The sequence below is a fragment of the Papio anubis genome, chromosome 5, assembly GCF_008728515.1.
Source record: "Papio anubis isolate 15944 chromosome 5, Panubis1.0, whole genome shotgun sequence".
Classification (NCBI taxonomy): domain Eukaryota; kingdom Metazoa; phylum Chordata; class Mammalia; order Primates; family Cercopithecidae; genus Papio; species Papio anubis.
This window is the reverse complement of record NC_044980.1, coordinates 143170537-143187206: the sequence shown is the minus strand read 5'-3', so window position 1 is coordinate 143187206 and position 16670 is coordinate 143170537. Positions and strand designations below refer to the sequence as shown.

Below are 16670 nucleotides of genomic sequence, written 5' to 3'. Positions count from 1 at the left end.
ACACATTTCAAGGGCTCAACCAACATGTGTAGCTAGTGGCTGCCATGTTAGACAGCACAGCCTTAGATATAATGCCAAACATTTATTGAGGTAGGTACTATGCTGAGTGTTTTACATGCATTCTCTTTTTTTTTTTTTTGAGACAGAGTCTCGCTCTGTCACCAAGGCAGGAGTGCAATGGCATGATCTCGGTTCACTGCAACCTCTGCTTCCCGGCTTCAAGCGAGATTCTCTCCCTTCAACCTCCCAAGTAGCCGGGAGTACAGGCATCTGCCATCACGCTGGCTAGTTTTTTGTGTTTTTAGTAGAGATGGGATTTCACCATATCGGCCAGACTGGTCTCGAACTCCTGACCTTGTGATCTGCCTGCCTCGACCTCCCAAAGTGCTGGGATTACAGGTGTGAGCCACCGCACCTGGCTGCATTCTCTTAATCAATCTTCACAACATGCTATGAAGCAGGCAAGATTATTAGTAGTAGTAGTCCTGTTTGACAGATGAGAAAACTGAGGCTTACTTAGGGAGACTAAGTGCCTCAGTCAAGATCACACAGCAAGTAAGTGGAAGAGTCTGGATTTGAACTTAGCTCTGTCTGGCTCCAGAGTCCGGGCCCTTCATCATGACATCATCTTGCCCTGATGGCAGATGCTTAGGGTGTACAGTCAGAGAGGCCCACTGACAGGGATTCCAAATCCATGTAATGCAAATTCCTGGGAGCAAACAATCAGGCCTGTCAGGGCAGGAGGTGAGGCCTTGAAGCTACATTCTCCCACCCCCCGCAGTTGTGTGTCTGGCAAAGTTGAGCCTGCCTGGCAAACAACCAATGACTCTGACAAGAAGAAACCATGATCTTGGGGAAATTATGTTTGCATGATGAAAAATGGGGGACGACAGACCGTGTGTTTCCAAAATGGCGGCAGCGATGGATGTGGATACCCTGAGCGGCACCAACAGCGGCGCGGGCAAGAAGCGCTTTGAAGTGAAAAAGTGGAATGCAGTAGCCCTCTGGGCCTGGGATATTGTGGTTGATAACTGTGCCATCTGCAGGAACCACATTATGGATCTTTGCATAGAATGTCAAGCTAACCAGGCGTCTGCTACTTCAGAAGAATGTACCGTCGCATGGGGAGTCTGTAACCATGCTTTTCACTTCCACTGCATCTCTCGCTGGCTCAAAACGCCACAGGTGTGTCCACTGGACAACAGAGAGTGGGAATTCCAAAAGTATGGGCACTAGGAAAAGACTTCTTCCATCAAGTTTGTTTTGTTATTCATTTAATGACTTTCCCTGCTGTTACCTAATTACAGATTAGATGGAACCGTGTTTTTTCTGCTTTGTTTTTTCAGTTTGCTGTTTCTGTAGCCATATTGTATTCTGTGTCAAATAAAGTCCAGTTGGATTCTAAAAAAAAAAAAAAAGAAAAAAAAAAAAGAAAAATGGAACTTGCAAAAAGAAAGAAAATCTGGCATCAAGTGGCCAGGTGCAGTGGCTCACGCCTGTAATTCCAGCACTTTGGGTGACCAAGGCAGGCAGATCACTTGAGGTCAGGAGTTCAAGACCAGCCTGGCCAACTTGGTGAAACCCTGTCTCTACTAAAAACACACACACACACACACACACAATTAGTCGGACATGGTGGCAGTCACCTGTAATCTCAGCTACTTGGGAGGCTGAGGCAGGAGAATTGCTCAAACCCAGGAGGCGGAGATTGCAGTGAGCTGAGATGGAGTCACTGCACTCCAGCCTAGATGATGGAGCAACACTGTGTCTCAAAAAAGAAAAAGAAAAATTGAAAAATGCAGAACAATAGGAATAACCTGCAGGTGAGTGTGAAAGAGGGTAGAATTCCAAGGGACAGGGCTAGATCTAAAGTATGGAAATTACAGGGAGGCAAGTTGTAGTGCAACTTTAGGGAAAATAGCACTAACTATACTGACAATGTTATACAGCGGAAATTTATTAAGCACTTATTAAGCAACTTAAATGTAGCAGCTTATTGACCGGGTGAGGTGGCTCACGCCTGTAATCCCAGCACATTGGGAGGCCAAGGCGGGTGGATCACCTGAAGTCAGGAGTTCGAGACCAGCCTGGCCAACATGGTGAATCCCAGTCTCTACTAAAAATACAAAAGTTAGCCAGGCATGGTGGTGCACACCTGTAGTCCTAGCTACTCGGGAGGCTGAGGCAGGAGAATCACTAGAACCCAGGAGGCGGAAGTTGCAGTGAGCCAAGATCATGCCGCTGCACTCCAGCCTGGGTGATGGAGTGAGACTATCTCAAAAAAATTTTTTAAAAAGTAGTAGCTTATTTAATTCTCATACAGTAGGAAGGAGCATGCAAGTAGACCATCAGAGATGTAACGAAGTAGATGCTGCTATTATTGTCCGTTTTGTTTTCGTTTATTTAGAGACAGGGTCTTGCTCTGTTGCCCAGGCTGGAGCGCAATGGTGTGATCATGGCTCACTGCAGCCTCAAACTCCTGAGACCATCAGAGATGTGAGGAAGTAGGTATTGCTATTATTACTTTTTTCTCTTTTTTTTTTTTTTTTTTTTGAGACGGAGTTTTTCTCTTGTTGCCCAAGCTGGAGTGCATTGGCACCATCTCAACTCACTGTAACCTCCACCTCTCGGGTTCAAGCAATTCTCCTGCCTCAGCCTCCCAAGGAGCTGGGATTTACAGGCATCTGCCACCTTGCCCAGCTAATTTTTGTACTTTTAGTAGAGACAGGGTTTCACCATGTTGGCTAGGCTGGTCTCGAACTCTTGACCTCAAGTGATCCACCCACCCCAGCCTCCCAAAGTGCTGGGATTACAAGCGTGAGCCACTGCACTTGGCCTGCCTCTTTTGATTTTGTTTTTTTAGAGATAGGGTCTTGTTCTGTTGCCCAGGCTGGAGTGCAGTGGTGCGATCATGGCTCACTGCAGCCTCAAACTCCAAGGTTCAAGTGATCCTCCTGCCTTAGCTTTCAGAGTAGCTAGAACTACAGGCACACACCACCATGCTGGCTAATTAAATATTTTTTTTGTTTTTAAGAGATGGGCGTCACCCAATGTTGCCCAGGCTAGTCTTGAATTCCTGGCCTCAAGGCAATCCTCCTTCCTTGGCCTCCCAAATTATTGGGATAAGAGGGATGGACGACTGTACCAGGCTGTTATTACCATTTTACAGGTGAGGAAACTGAAGCACAGGATGCTAGTAGGCAGCAGAATTGAGATGCAGCCAAAGCAACTTGCATCAGAGTCTGTGCTGTGAGTTGTCATGCAAGCCTACTGCCTAGAATGGGTTGCTCATGGAGATAGTGAGCTTTCTATCTCTAGAGGCAGGTAAGTAGACCATCAGGCATGTGAGGAAATGCTCAAGCTCAAAAAGCATCATTCCTGGGTAGGATGGAAGCCTGGAGGACTGATATTAAGTTTGTCTCAAAAGTACCAGAGGTAGGAATTGCCCATAGGAAGCAATGATTGGGAAGGAATCCCATCTGCCTGCCTAATCCATCCCCTTGGGAACAGGGATTGCAAGTGACCTGACCCTATTACTGCGTGAAGTAAGAAGCCTGTGGGAAGCAGTATGACTTGGGGATTGAGAGGACGTGCTCTGGAGACAGCTCAGACCTGGCTTCAAATCCTGGCTTTGCCACTTATTAGCACTCAGCTGGTGCTTATGCGGCTCATTTAATCCCCTGAAACTCACAGGGCTTGTTGTGACAATAAAATGAGAAGCCACATGGGAATAATTTACACTCAATCAAAGAGGTGAGGCTCAGGAGCCAGGGCCTTTGTGGGATTTGAAAGTTTCACTTTCCCTTCACACCCAGCGGATGGGAACTGTGGTGGCAGCATTAATCAGAGAGCCTGGGCTGTGCAGGACCACTCACTGACGGACTGATTGACACAGGATTTCCCTACGTTTCCTAGGCTGCTCTCGAACTCCTGGGCTCCAGTGATTCTCCTGCCTCGGCCTCCCATAGTGCTGGGATTACAGGCGTGAGCCACTGCACCCGGCCTGGATCCCTCCTTTGTTGCCTCCCCTCGTCAGCATCATTGGCTTTCCCTCCCCATGAAGTCACTCCCTCTGCAGACAAGCATGCTCGCACCCGGGGCCGCATCTTGTCCAGCCACTGCCTCACCTCCTGCCCCTGCTCCCAGTGCTGCTCCACCCACCCTCAAGCAGTTCACAAGCCTGCTCTTGTCAGCGTCGCCGGTGACCTCACATGCCCAAGTCCACCGGGCTTTCGTCTGCGCTTGTCTGACTCGTCCTCTCAGCGGGATTCAACATAGCTGTCCACACCGTCCTTCAAGTCTTTCCTGGGACTATGGTGGCCCCTCTCCTACGTTTCCTTCCACCTCTCTGCCCTTCCTCCTTACTGATCAGAGCTGCTCCTCCATCCACACTCTTAAGTATTGGGGCACATTGATAACCCACAAATGTACATGTTCATTTCTCTCTTTAGGAAGTTTCAGTCTACATCCTCAGCCACTTACTTGGTGTCTACAGATGAGTGCCACAGCAGAAGACAGCCAGAAGAAAACTGATTTCTACCTGCTCCAGAAGGTGTTCTGCCATCTCCCCATCTCAGTGGAGGCCACCACCATGCCTTGTGCAGCCCCAAGCCTGGGCACTACCTTCACCTCCTTCTCCCTTCCTCCCCCAGCAAATCCTGACACTTCTACCTTCAAGACAGCTGTGGATCTGCCCCCTTCTTCTTCTCCACCACCACTCGAAGTCACCACTATCTCTAAACCACTTGGGCCCCTCTCTAGTCTCCCGGTACCATTCCTGTCCCCCCCCCCCCCCCCTCCTTTTTATTTCTTTTGAGACGGAGTCTTGCTCTTGTCGCCCAGCCTGGAGTGCAATGGTGTGGTCTCTGCTCACTGCAACCTCCGCCTCCTGTGTTCAAGCAATTCTGCTGCTTCAGCCTCCCGAGTAGCTGGGATTACAGATGTGCACCACCATGACGGGCTAATTTTTGTATTTTTAGTAGAGATGGGGTTTCACCATGTTGGCCAGGCTGGTCTCGAACTCCCAACCTCATGATCTGCCCTCCTCCGCCTCCCAAAGTGCTGGGATTATAGATGTGAGCCACCGTGCCTGGACTCTTGCCTCCTTAAATCTGTGTGCTATGCATAATTTTCAAATATAACCCAGACCCAGCACCTCCCGCCTGGCCCTCTGAGGGCTTCCCATTGTTCTCGGAATAATCCCCAAGAGACTACTACCAGAGTACACGACCTGGTCCCAGCCTGGCTCTTCAGCTGAAACGCCTCTCCCGGCTCATCAGACGCACTGTGCTCTTTCTGTTCCTCAAACGAGCGAATGCCTTCCTGCTTATATGAATGACATCATCTTCTTTACCACCTAAACGTGAAAGCTCAGTGAAACCTTGGTCCCACCCTTCCCATACACAGTCTGGCCTGGGGTGTGCGGCCTTCTCCTGACCTCCACAGCTCCCAGCAGGCCTTGCCTCTCCAGCTTGACTTTCCACAGCCTCTTAACTGGGCTGCTTGACTCCAGTTGTGACCTGATCCCAGTCCCAGATGGACTCTTGACCCTAAGTCCAACACCAGTCCTCAGTAGCGTGGCCTCTAACACTTAAATCCTGCACAGACCGACTGAGCCCCAACCCCACCAGAGACCAACCCCACCAGAGACCAAACCCCACCAGAGACCAACCCCCACCAGAGACCAAACCCCACCAGAGACCAACCCCCACCAGAGACCAAACCCCACCAGAGACCAACCCCACCAGAGACCAAACCCCAGCAGAGACCAAACTCCACTAGAGACCAAACCCCACCAGAGACCAGACCCACCAGAGACCAGGACTTAGCCCTTGCCAGGTGTCTCCCAATGCCTCTAGGTCCCAGCTCCTAGTCCAGATCAGTGCCTGGCCCATAATTGGCACTTAACAAATATTTGTGCAGTGAATGGATCTTCACGGGAGGACTCGTCTCCGTCAGCCGCACTACAGCCATCACAGGTCCAAAGGCTGCGCTACTTAGCCACCTGCCAGATGGTATTTGCCCTGGGAGAAGAGTGGGAAGTCCCCGATCCTGCATCGGTGGTAGAACATATGACCCTGGGGAAATCATAACCCTCTCCTGAGCTCTACTGACCCTTCAATAAGATGGGTGTGAGCAGAGTCACTCAGGTCCTTCTCCTGGAAGCCCTGTAACCACACTCAGGGCCTTTTGTTTCCAAGCATTTCCTCACCCAGTGTCCCCACCGACCTTCGCAGCAGCCCACCAGGCATGGGGATGATCTGCCCATCCTGTACAGATCCCCCGAGCAGCAGCCCGAGCCGCCCTTTCACAGCACGAGTCAGGAGGTGACACTCCTCTGCTCAGAGCCTTCCCACGGCTCCCGGCTTCACTCGGTGTAAAGCCAAAGTTCAGTGGGTGTCTGCAGGATCTGGCTGCACACCTCGTGACCTCCTGTCCCTCCCTCTCTCTCTCCCTCTCAGTCACTCCACCCCAGCAATGCTGGCCTCCTTGCGGTTCGTCAACCAGGCCAGGCGCATTCCCACCATGGGATCTCTGCTCTGGCTGTGATTTCTGCCCGGCTGTGGGCTTGGTGAACTTCCTCCCCTCCTTCAGGCCTGTGCTCAAATCTCACCTTGTCAATGAGGCCCATCCCAAAGCCCTATCAAAGACTACAACCTGCCCCCAGCCCCGCGTCCCCAGAAACAACTTTCCTTTCCTCCATAGCACTTACCACTCTCTAACAAAACTAAAATGTACTGACCTGTCTCCTGCCCCTGGAACGTAAACTCCACACGGATGGGGAAACTTGTCTGCCTTGTTCATCCATGTGTCCCAAGCTCCTAGAACAGCGCCTGGCATAAAATATTCAATACATTACTGCGGAACAAGTGAGAGAAGGGATGACGTATACTTGCCTGGGGCACATATGGAAGGTATAGGACTAGAGCCCAGGCCTGCTCCCTCCCCACAAAGAGTCCCCTTTCCAGCCCCTTATTCGTGGCCAAGGTGTACTGGAGTCCAAGAGGCCCCACACAAGATGGGTGGACTGGGCCATGTGGGCTGGTGGGCAGGGGTGTGTGCACACCACCTGCCTACTTCTTGAGGCAGTTCATCAGGGACTCGGGGACCAAGAAGGAGAATAGGGAAGGGGAGGTCTCAGGAGACTCCATACGCCGGGTTCACCCAGGGTGAACTGGTAGGAACTCACACCTCTGGGGCCTGGAATGTCCAGACCAAGAGAGGGCAGGCATCTTAGGCAGTGACTCAGACTAGCTCAAGGGTGACACCAGGGATGAGACCCCCAGAAAAGTCCAGAGAGGGAGGATGAGGCTCCCTCTGACTCTGTTGAGTAGCTCCAAATCTCTGCACATGCACAGGGTCCCAGATTCAGATTGAACACGCTTACGGAAAAGAAAATATCGCTGAGCTCTCTGACATGTATTGCATGCTGTCTCGATGTCAGCCATGTGTGTATTACTTCACTCAATCCTTTTGCAACCCAATGAGATGGGTTCTATTAGCATGCCCATTTTACGGGCGAGGAAACTGAGGCACAAAGGATTTAAGTAACTTGCTCAAAATCATGCATCTGGTAAGTAGTGGACTTGGATTTTTTTTCCTATGAAAATAGAAAACTGGCAGTGGCTCCTGTCTGTAATCCTAGCACTTTGCGAGGCTGAGGTAGGCAGATCACTTGAGGTCAGGAGTTCAAGACCAGCCTGGCCAACATGGTGAAACTCCATCTCTATGAAAAAAAAAAAAAATTATCCAGGCGTGGTGGTGGGCACCTATAATCCCAGCTACTTGGGAGGCTGAGGCAATAGAATCACTTGAACCCGGGAGGCAGAGGTTGCAGCGAGCCAAGATCATGCCACTGTACTCCAGCCTGGGCCACAGAGCAAGACTCCATAAAAAAACCCAAAAAAACAAAAAAACAAAAAAACCCCCACAAAACTGAAAAACAAAATGGAAAACTTTTGATAAAGTACTGAGACATTTTCATGAGGATTAAAACACACATTATGGGCTGGGCGTGTAATCCCAGCACGTTGGGAGGCCGAGATGGGTGGATCACCTGAGGTCAGGAGTTCGAGACCAACCTGACCAACATGGAGAAACCCGTCTCTACTAAAAATACAAAATTAGCTGGGCGTGGGGTGGCGCGTGCCTGTAATCCCAGCTACTCAGGAGGCGGAGGCAGGAGAATCGCTTGAACCCGGGAGGCGGAGGTTGTGGTGAGCCGAGATCGCACCATTGCACTCCAGCCTGAGCAACAAGAGTGAAACTCCATCTCAAAAAAAAAAAAAAAAAGACAAAAAACAACAAAAAAAACCACACACACATTATGTGTGTATGCTGTAAAAGAGCCCATTGTCCCCCAGTTGTCAATAGAACCACAATGGGAATGAACAATGCCTTCTTGGCAGTGAGGACAATTCCTGTACAAAGGAAATTGAGTTTGTACATAATTGACTTAAAATTTTTTCTAACCATTTAATATGAAAAAATTTAGGCCGGGCGCGGTGGCTCAAGCCTGTAATCCCAGCACTTTGGGAGGCCGAGACGGGCGGATCACGAGGTCAGGAGATCGAGACCATCCTGGCTAACACAGTGAAACCCCGTCTCTATTAAGAAATACAAAAAACTAGCCGGGCGAGGTGGCGGGCGCCTGTAGTCCCAGCTACTCGGGAGGCTGAGACAGGAGAATGGCGTGAACCCGGGAGGCGGAGCTTGCAGTGAGCTGAGATCCGGCCACTGCACTCCAGCCTGGGTGACAGAGCGAGACTCCGTCTCAAAAAAAAAAAAAAAAAAAAAAAAAAAGAAAAAATTTAACATGCAGAAAAGTTGATCAGATACCCACCACTCAGCTTCAACTACTATTAATTTCACTTCTCTCTCCATGTTTTAATTTATGATTATTATTTTGTTTTGTCATTTTGGAGACAGGGTCTTCTCCTGTCACCAAGGCTGAATGAAATGCAGTGGCACAACACAGCTCATTGCAGCCTCAACCTCCTGGGCTAAGCCTCAACCTCCCACCTCAGCCTCCCGAGTAGCTGGGACCACAGATACATACCACCATGCCCGGTGAATTTTTTTTTTTTTTTTTTTTAACATTTTTTGATAGAGATGGGTCTTTCCATGTTGCCCAGGCTGGTCTTGAACTCCTAGGCTCAAGCAATCCTTCTGCCTTGGCCTCCCCATGTGCTGGGATTACAAATGTGAGCCACTGCATCTGGCCTTTATTTTTATCTTTGAGAGAGTTTTGCTCTGTCACCCAGGCTGGAGTGCCGTGGCATGAACCCAGCTCACTGCAACCTCGAACTCCTGGGCTCCAGCGATCCTCCTGCTTCAGCCTCCTGAGTAGCTAGGATTACTACTATGCCTGGCTAATTAAAAAAAAAAAATAACAGACAAGGTCTCTCTATACTGCCCAGACTAGTCTTAAACTCCTGGCCTCAAGCTGACTTCCCAAGCAATCCTCCCACCTCAACTTCCCAAAGTGTTGAAATTACAGGCGTGAGCCACACCCTTCCACTCTCTGTCTTTTCCTAACAACGTGAAAATAAGTTCAAACATCATGTCATGTTACCTCCAAGTACTTCAGCCTTCATCTCCTAAAAAAATTCTTCCACCAGACTAAAACTTCATTATCATACTTAAGAAGAGCAATAACAACTTCCAAATGTCATCTGATATTCAAATTTCCCCAGCTTCTAAACAAATCTTTTATACATATTTTTTCCAAATTGTACATCTTGCAAATATTTACAAATTGCATTTGGTTTGTTGGTTTTTACATCTTTTAAAATACAGATCACCGTGTATCTACACACATACACCTTTTTTGTGACATTGATTATTTGGAGAAGGCAGGTGTTATCTTTTTTTTTTTTGAGATGGAGTCTTGCTTTGTCACCCAAGCTGGAGTGCAGTGGCGCGATCTCAGCTCACTGCAACCTCTGCCTCTCGGGTTCAAGCAATTCTCCTGCCTCAGCCTCCTGAGTAGCTGGGACTACAGGTGCACGCTGCCATGGCCGGCTAGTTTTTTGTATTTTAGTAGGGACGGGGTTTCACTGTGTTTCCCAGGCTGGTCTCAAACTCCTGGCTCAGGCAATCCACCCACCTCAGCCTCCCAAGATCAGCCTGGTCAACATGGTGAAACCCCATCTCTATTATAAACACAAAAAGATTAGCTGAGCATGGGCACGAGCCTGTAGTCCCAGCTACTCAGGAGACTGAGACAGGAGAATCGCTTCAACCCAGGAGGCAGAGGCTGCAGTGAGCCAAGATTGCTCCACTGCACTCCAGCCTGGGCTACAGAGTGGACTCCGTCTCAAACAAACAAAAAAATAAAAATAAAAAAGAATCAAATAGTTCTACAAGATTTGCTGTAAAAAAGAGTAGCAGATCTTCACCATCCTCTTTACACCACTTTCAAACAAAAAAAATTTTTTTCCATCTCCGTCCCCAGTGCAATTTAAAACTTTTCCAGCTGGGCATGGTGGCTCACGTCTGTAATCCCAGCACTTTGGGAGGCCGAGGCAGATGGATCACCCGAGGTCAGGAGTTCGAGACCAGCCTGGCCAACATCGTGAAACCCCATCTCTACTAAAAAAAAAATAAAACACACAAAAATTAGCCAGTGGTGGTGGCAGGCGCCTGTAATCCCACCTACTTGGGAGGTGGAGGCAGGAGAATCGCCTGAACATGAGGCAGAGGTTGCAGTGAGCCAAGATCACACCACTGCGCTCCAGCCAGAGCAAGCCTCCATCTCAAAAAAAAAAAAAAAAGAAAGAAATCTAAAGTCATTCTGATTCCTAATCTTCTGATTCCTAATTCTTTGTGTTTGTCTTGATTTTTCCTTTCTAGAAAATTGCAGAATCTTCTCTTTGTTCTCATTTTGCTGAAACTTCACAACAGCATGTCTTGCTGTGAAATTGCTTTCACACCTTGTCCTCAGCGCTCACTGGGCCTTTTTGGTTTGGAAATTCATGTCCTTGAGTTCTGGAAAATGTATTGACTTATTTCACTGATGATTTCTTCCCCTCTATATTTTCTGTTCTCTATTTCTGGAACTTGGTATTTGGCTGTTGGGCCTCCTGGACTGGTGTTTAATTCTCTTATCTTTTCTGTCTGATTTTTAAATTTATCTTTGTAGTCTACATTTTGGGAGATTTTATAAAAACACTTTATCTTCTATCTATTGATCGTTTAATATCTGCCCTCATATTTTAAATCTTCAAGAGCTGTGTTTCGTTCTTCTGTACTACTTAAACTTTTATAGCATCCTATTCTTGTTTCATGGGCACAGTGTCGTCCTTCTTCTCCCTAGGGCTATTAATGACAGTTCATTTCCTCCATAGTGCTTTTTTTTTTTTTTTTTTTTTTTTTCTGTGTGATTGTTTTGTTCACTCTCTTTTATGTTAAAGGCTTTCTTTACATGTCCCATGATTCTGGGTTATCTAAAAAACCTGATTGTCTAAGACAGCTGTGACCCATGAGTAGGGTTTATCCTCTATTCTGGCTGGGCTCTTTCATCAGGAAACTCCCAGTGTCACAGTCCTGAGGTCTTTTGTTCCTGGGATGGTCATGCTCCACAGAGAAGTAACCTCCAGGCTGTGGCTTGGGTGAAGGCCTGGCCTTCACATTGTGGGTAGGGGAGAACACTGGGCCTCTCAGCTTCAGTACCAGGCTCACGTTCTCTACTGTGTCTGGGAAAGACACTTGTAGTTTTCCCTCAAGGAAGGGGATGGATGGCACTCAGGGAGGGGAGAGGGCGTGGGTATCTCACTACCTTAGAAACAGATTTCCAAACTACCCTCCTCTTTTTAGCCCCACCTCTACTCACCACCCAGGTACCCGACATACCAGTTCCTGAGTCTGTTCTGCCACGTAACTAGGTGGCTTCTCAGCTTTTCTAGCTGCAGGTTTAGGATGCAGTTTTTGGGGGGTCCACTAAGGGACTTAACACTTGCTCACCTGCTTTCCTGCTTCTAAAATTCTGTTGTTTTCTCATCTCCTGTTCTCTTTGTTCTTGTAGATTTACACTTAAAACAACCTGTGGTCATTTTAGTGACAAAAGCAAAGTGAGAGAGGAAGCAAAAGTAAATGTGTGCTCTATCCATCATTAAAATCTTCAAAAAAGGAAATCTGATTCATGGACCATAACTTTCACCCTTTAAAAATTGTGTAATTCAATGACTTTTTGTACATCCACAAAGTTGTGCAACCATTGTCACTATCTATTCTAGAATATTTTCATCACCCAAAAGGAAGCCCCATACCTGTTAGCAACCACTCCCCCTCCTTTCTTCCCCACAGCCCCCAGCAATCCCTAATCTGTATTTTGTTTCTATGGATTTGCCTATTTTGGGCATTTCTCATAAATGGAATCATACAATGTATGGCCTTTTGTGACTGGCTTTTTTCACTTGTCATAATGTTTTCAAGGTTCCTCCAGGTTGTGGTATGAATCAGTACTTCGTTATTTTTTAAAGTAACGGTTTTATTGCGTATTCATTCCTCTTTAGGGCAGAATACTATTTCTTGGTATGGATACACCACATTTTGTTTACCCATTCATCAATTGAATATTTGGGTTGTTTCTACTTTTTTGATATTATGAATAATAGCCCTATTGTCCTATGAACATTCATTTGTGGGCAAATTTTTGTGTGGATATAAGACATCATTTGTCTTATGCAGAAAATAGCTTAATAAATATTTGAGCCAGGCACGGTGGCTCAAGCCTGTAATCTCAGCACTTTGGGAGTCCGAGGCGGGTGGATCACGAGGTCAGGAGATCAAGACCATGGTGAAACCCCGTCTCTACTAAAAATAAATAAAAGGCCGGGCGCGGTGGCTCAAGCCTGTAATCCCAGCACTTTGGGAGGCCGAGACGGGCGGATCACGAGGTCAGGAGATCGAGACCATCCTGGCGAACACGGTGAAACCCCGTCTCTACTAAAAAATACAAAAAACTAGCCGGGCGCGGTGGCGGGCGCTTGTAGTCCCAGCTACTCGGGAGGCTGAGGCAGGAGAATGGCGTAAACCCGGGAGGCGGAGCTTGCAGTGAGCTGAGAACCGGCCACTGCACTCCAGCCTGGGCTACAGAGCGAGACTCCGTCTCAAAAAATAAATAAATAAATAAATAAATAAATAAAAATAAAAATAAATAAATAAAAAATTAGCCGGGTGCAGTGGTGGTCATCTGTAGTCCCAGCTACTCGGGAGGCTGAGGCTGGAGAATGGCGTGAACCCGGGAGGCGGAGCTTGCAGTGAGCCAAGATCGCGCCACTGCACTCCAGCCTGGGGTGACAGAGCGAGACTCCGCCTCAAAAAAAAAAGAAAAAGAAAAAAAAGGTGGGACATCTTGAAGTGGGGGTCCACAGGTCATGGGTGGATTTAAAGATTTTCTCATTTGTCATTGGTTAAGGACATGAACCTTTGTCTAAACATTTGGGGTCAGAAAAAATGAATGTTAGCTCTGGCTTGTGTGCATGACCTCTTCCAGGCCCCTCAGAAAGAAATGTATTTATTTTTAATTTTTAAAATTTATTATTTGTTGAGACAGGGGCTCACTTTGTCACCCAGACTGGAGTTTAGTGGAGCAATCAGTGCTCACTGCAGCCTCAAACTCCTGGGCTCAAGTGATCCTTCTGCCTCAGTCTCCCATCTAGCTGGGACTACAGATGTGTGCTGCCACACCTGGCTAATTAAATTTTGTTTTGTTTTGTTTTTGTAGAAATGAATGTCGTGCTTTGTTGCCCAGGCTGGTCTTGAACTTTCTGGCCTCAAGCAATCCTTCCACCTTGGCCTCCCAAAGTGCTGAGATTACAGGTGTGAGAGGAAGAAATTTAGTGCAAAGACTGGTGGTTAGAGTTTATTCCTCTGCTCCCCCTTGTCTGAGATCTATGTGCCAGTGGATCTGTTTGGTGGCGGTCTGGGTTTATGAAAAGCAATGCAGGGACATAAGTTAAGATGTTATCTTTAGTTTTTATAGGGAGCCAAATACCCCGTGTTTCTAACTGTTTTGGCTACTGTCTTAAGTTAGTATTACATTTTTGTTTATCAGCTTGCTCATTTACTTCTTGAGGCTAGCTAGGTGCCTGAAATACTTTTGAAGAAACTTAAGTTTCTTTTTCTTTTCTGTTCTTTTTTTTTTTCTCTTTAGAGGTGGTCTTACTCTGTCACCCAAGCTGCAGTACAGTGGCATCACCGCACCTCACTGCAGCCTGGACACTCAAGCCTCCAGGGATCCTCCTGCCTCAGCCTCCTGAGTAGCTGGGACTACAGGCACATGCTACCACGCCTGGCTAATTTTAGAAAAATTTTTGTGGAGACGGGGTCTCACTATGTTGCCCAGGCTGGTCTTGAACTCTGGCCTCAAGTGATCCTCCCACCCTGGACCTGCTAAGGTGTTGGTATTACAGGTGTGAGCCACCATTTCTGGCCTATGTTTTTCTCTATTTTTATGTTGGTGGGGTGCTTGGCCAGCCCCTAAGAAGGTCCCCTGCTCTGTCTCACAGCTATTTGAAACTGTATATTATTGTTAACTATAGCCATCCCACAGGGGTATAGAACAAACTTAGCCCTTCTATTTAGGTGCAATTTTGTATCCTTTTGCATCCCCATCCCTCCCTTCCCCCTACCCTTCGCAGCCTCTAGTATCCTCTGTTCTACTTTTCACTTCTATAAGTTGAACTTATTTTAGCTTCCACATATGAGTTAGAACATTCTGTGTTTAACTTTCTGTTCCTGGCTTATTTCACTTACAAAATGTCTCCAGTTCCATCCAGTTTCATATCTTCAGCATCTTCTATGGTGCGAGGCTCTGGCTAAATGCTTATTTAGTCTAACAGCTCTGCAAGGCTAGTATTACCATCCCTACATTACAAAGCAGAAAGCAAAATCAGAAAGGTTGAGGGGCCAGGCATGGTGGCTCACGCCTGTAATCCCAGCACTTTGGGAGGCTGAGGCGGGTGGATCATGAGGTCAGGAGATCGAGACCATCCTGGCTAACACAGTGAAACACCGTCTCTACTAAAAATACAAAAAATTAGCCAGGGGTGGTGCGGGCACCCGTAGTCCCAGCTACTCAGGAGGCTGAGGCAGGAGGATGGTGTGAATCCAGGAGGTGGAGCTTGCAGTGAGCCGAGATTGCGTCACTGTACTCCAGCCTGGGCAACAGAGCGAGACTCCGTCTTAAAAAAAAAAAAAAAAAGAAAGAAAGAAAGGTTGAGGGACTGGCTCAGGGACTCACATGCCTAGGATGTTTCTGACTTGGGATTTGAACTCAGGTCTGGCCACGTCAAAGGCCATGTCTACTCTTCTCTCTCCTCCCAAAATACATATACTATCTCCTTTGACTCTTGAAATCCAAGTCTCATTGAACCTTCGAACCACAAAGTCTTAATTTACAAAAAACATCTATTAATGCAAATTGTAAAGCACACGCAATACATAAAGATTAATAAAACAAATACGGCATATGAAAGGAAACTTGTTTTGTTACACTCACAGCACTTCTGACACCAAATGTGTGGATTTTTTCTACACCAAAAACCAATGTTCTAACTCTCTGGACACTAGCTGGGCATCCTACAATTCAATTCCATTCAGACACTATGTACCTGGAGTTAGCATCTGAATCATAGGTTGAGGGCTCAGTCAGACAAGACTCATCCACTCCAGATGCCAATCCTAAGTCCCGGGCCTCCAGTACTTCTGATGACTTGGCTACAAATTGGGAGTTCCCACAACTCCCTTTTCATACTTGACAAATGGCTATAATGGCTCACAGAACTGAGAAGCACTTTACTTACTATTACCAGTTTATTATAAAGGATACAGATGAGCAGCTGATGAAGAGGTCCATAGCGTACGGCTTGCGGGAGGGGTCCTGAACACAGGGGCCTCTCTGTCCCTGTCCTTGTGGAGTTGGGGTGCACCACCCTCCTGGCATATGGATGTGATTGTCTACTTGAGAGCTCTCCAAACCTAGTTGTTTGGGATTTTATGCAAGTTCCATTATGTAGACATGGTTGCTTACATCACGGATTGAGCTCAACCTCCAACCTCTCTCTCCTCTCTGGAAGTCGGGGTGGGGTGGGGTGGGTGGGGGTGAGGTCTGAAAGTCCCAACCCTCTCCTCACATGGCACCCAGCCCCCATCTGAAGCAATCTAGGGCCTTTCAGTCACCAGCATTTCCTGAATATATAAAAAAAGACATTGTTCTCACTCTGGGGATACTTTATTTTTGAGACGGAGTCTCGCTCTGTTGCCCAGGCTGAAGTGCAATGGCGCCATCTCACACCTCCGCCTCCAGGGTTCAAGCGATTCTCCTGCCTCAATTTCTTGAGTAGCTGCAACTACAGGCACACACCAACATGTCCGGCTAATTTTTGTGTTTTTAGTAGCGGGCTTTCACTATGTTGGCCAGGCTGGTCTCGAGCTCCTGACCTCGTGATACACCCGCCTCGACCTCCCAAAGTGCTGGGATTACAGGCGTAAGCCACCATGTCCGGTCTTTTTTTTTGTTTGTTTGCTTGTTTCTGTTTTTGAGACAGAGTCTTGCTCTGTCACCCAGGCTGGAGTGCAGTGGTGCGTTCTGGGCTCACTGCAGCCTCCGCCTCCCAGGTTCAAGCAATTCCCCTGCCTCAGCCTCCCAAGTAGCTGGGATTACA

The 16670-nt window shown here is 47.5% G+C and overlaps 1 pseudogene across 1 annotated transcript; it reads left to right on the top strand.

Moving 5' to 3' along the window:
- Positions 1-629: 629 nt before the first annotated feature.
- On the top strand, positions 630-1418 carry LOC108586475 (annotated as a pseudogene). Its single transcript, XR_001903851.3, has one exon. The product of XR_001903851.3 is annotated as an E3 ubiquitin-protein ligase RBX1 pseudogene (transcript).
- The last annotated feature ends 15252 nt before the right edge of the window (positions 1419-16670 follow it).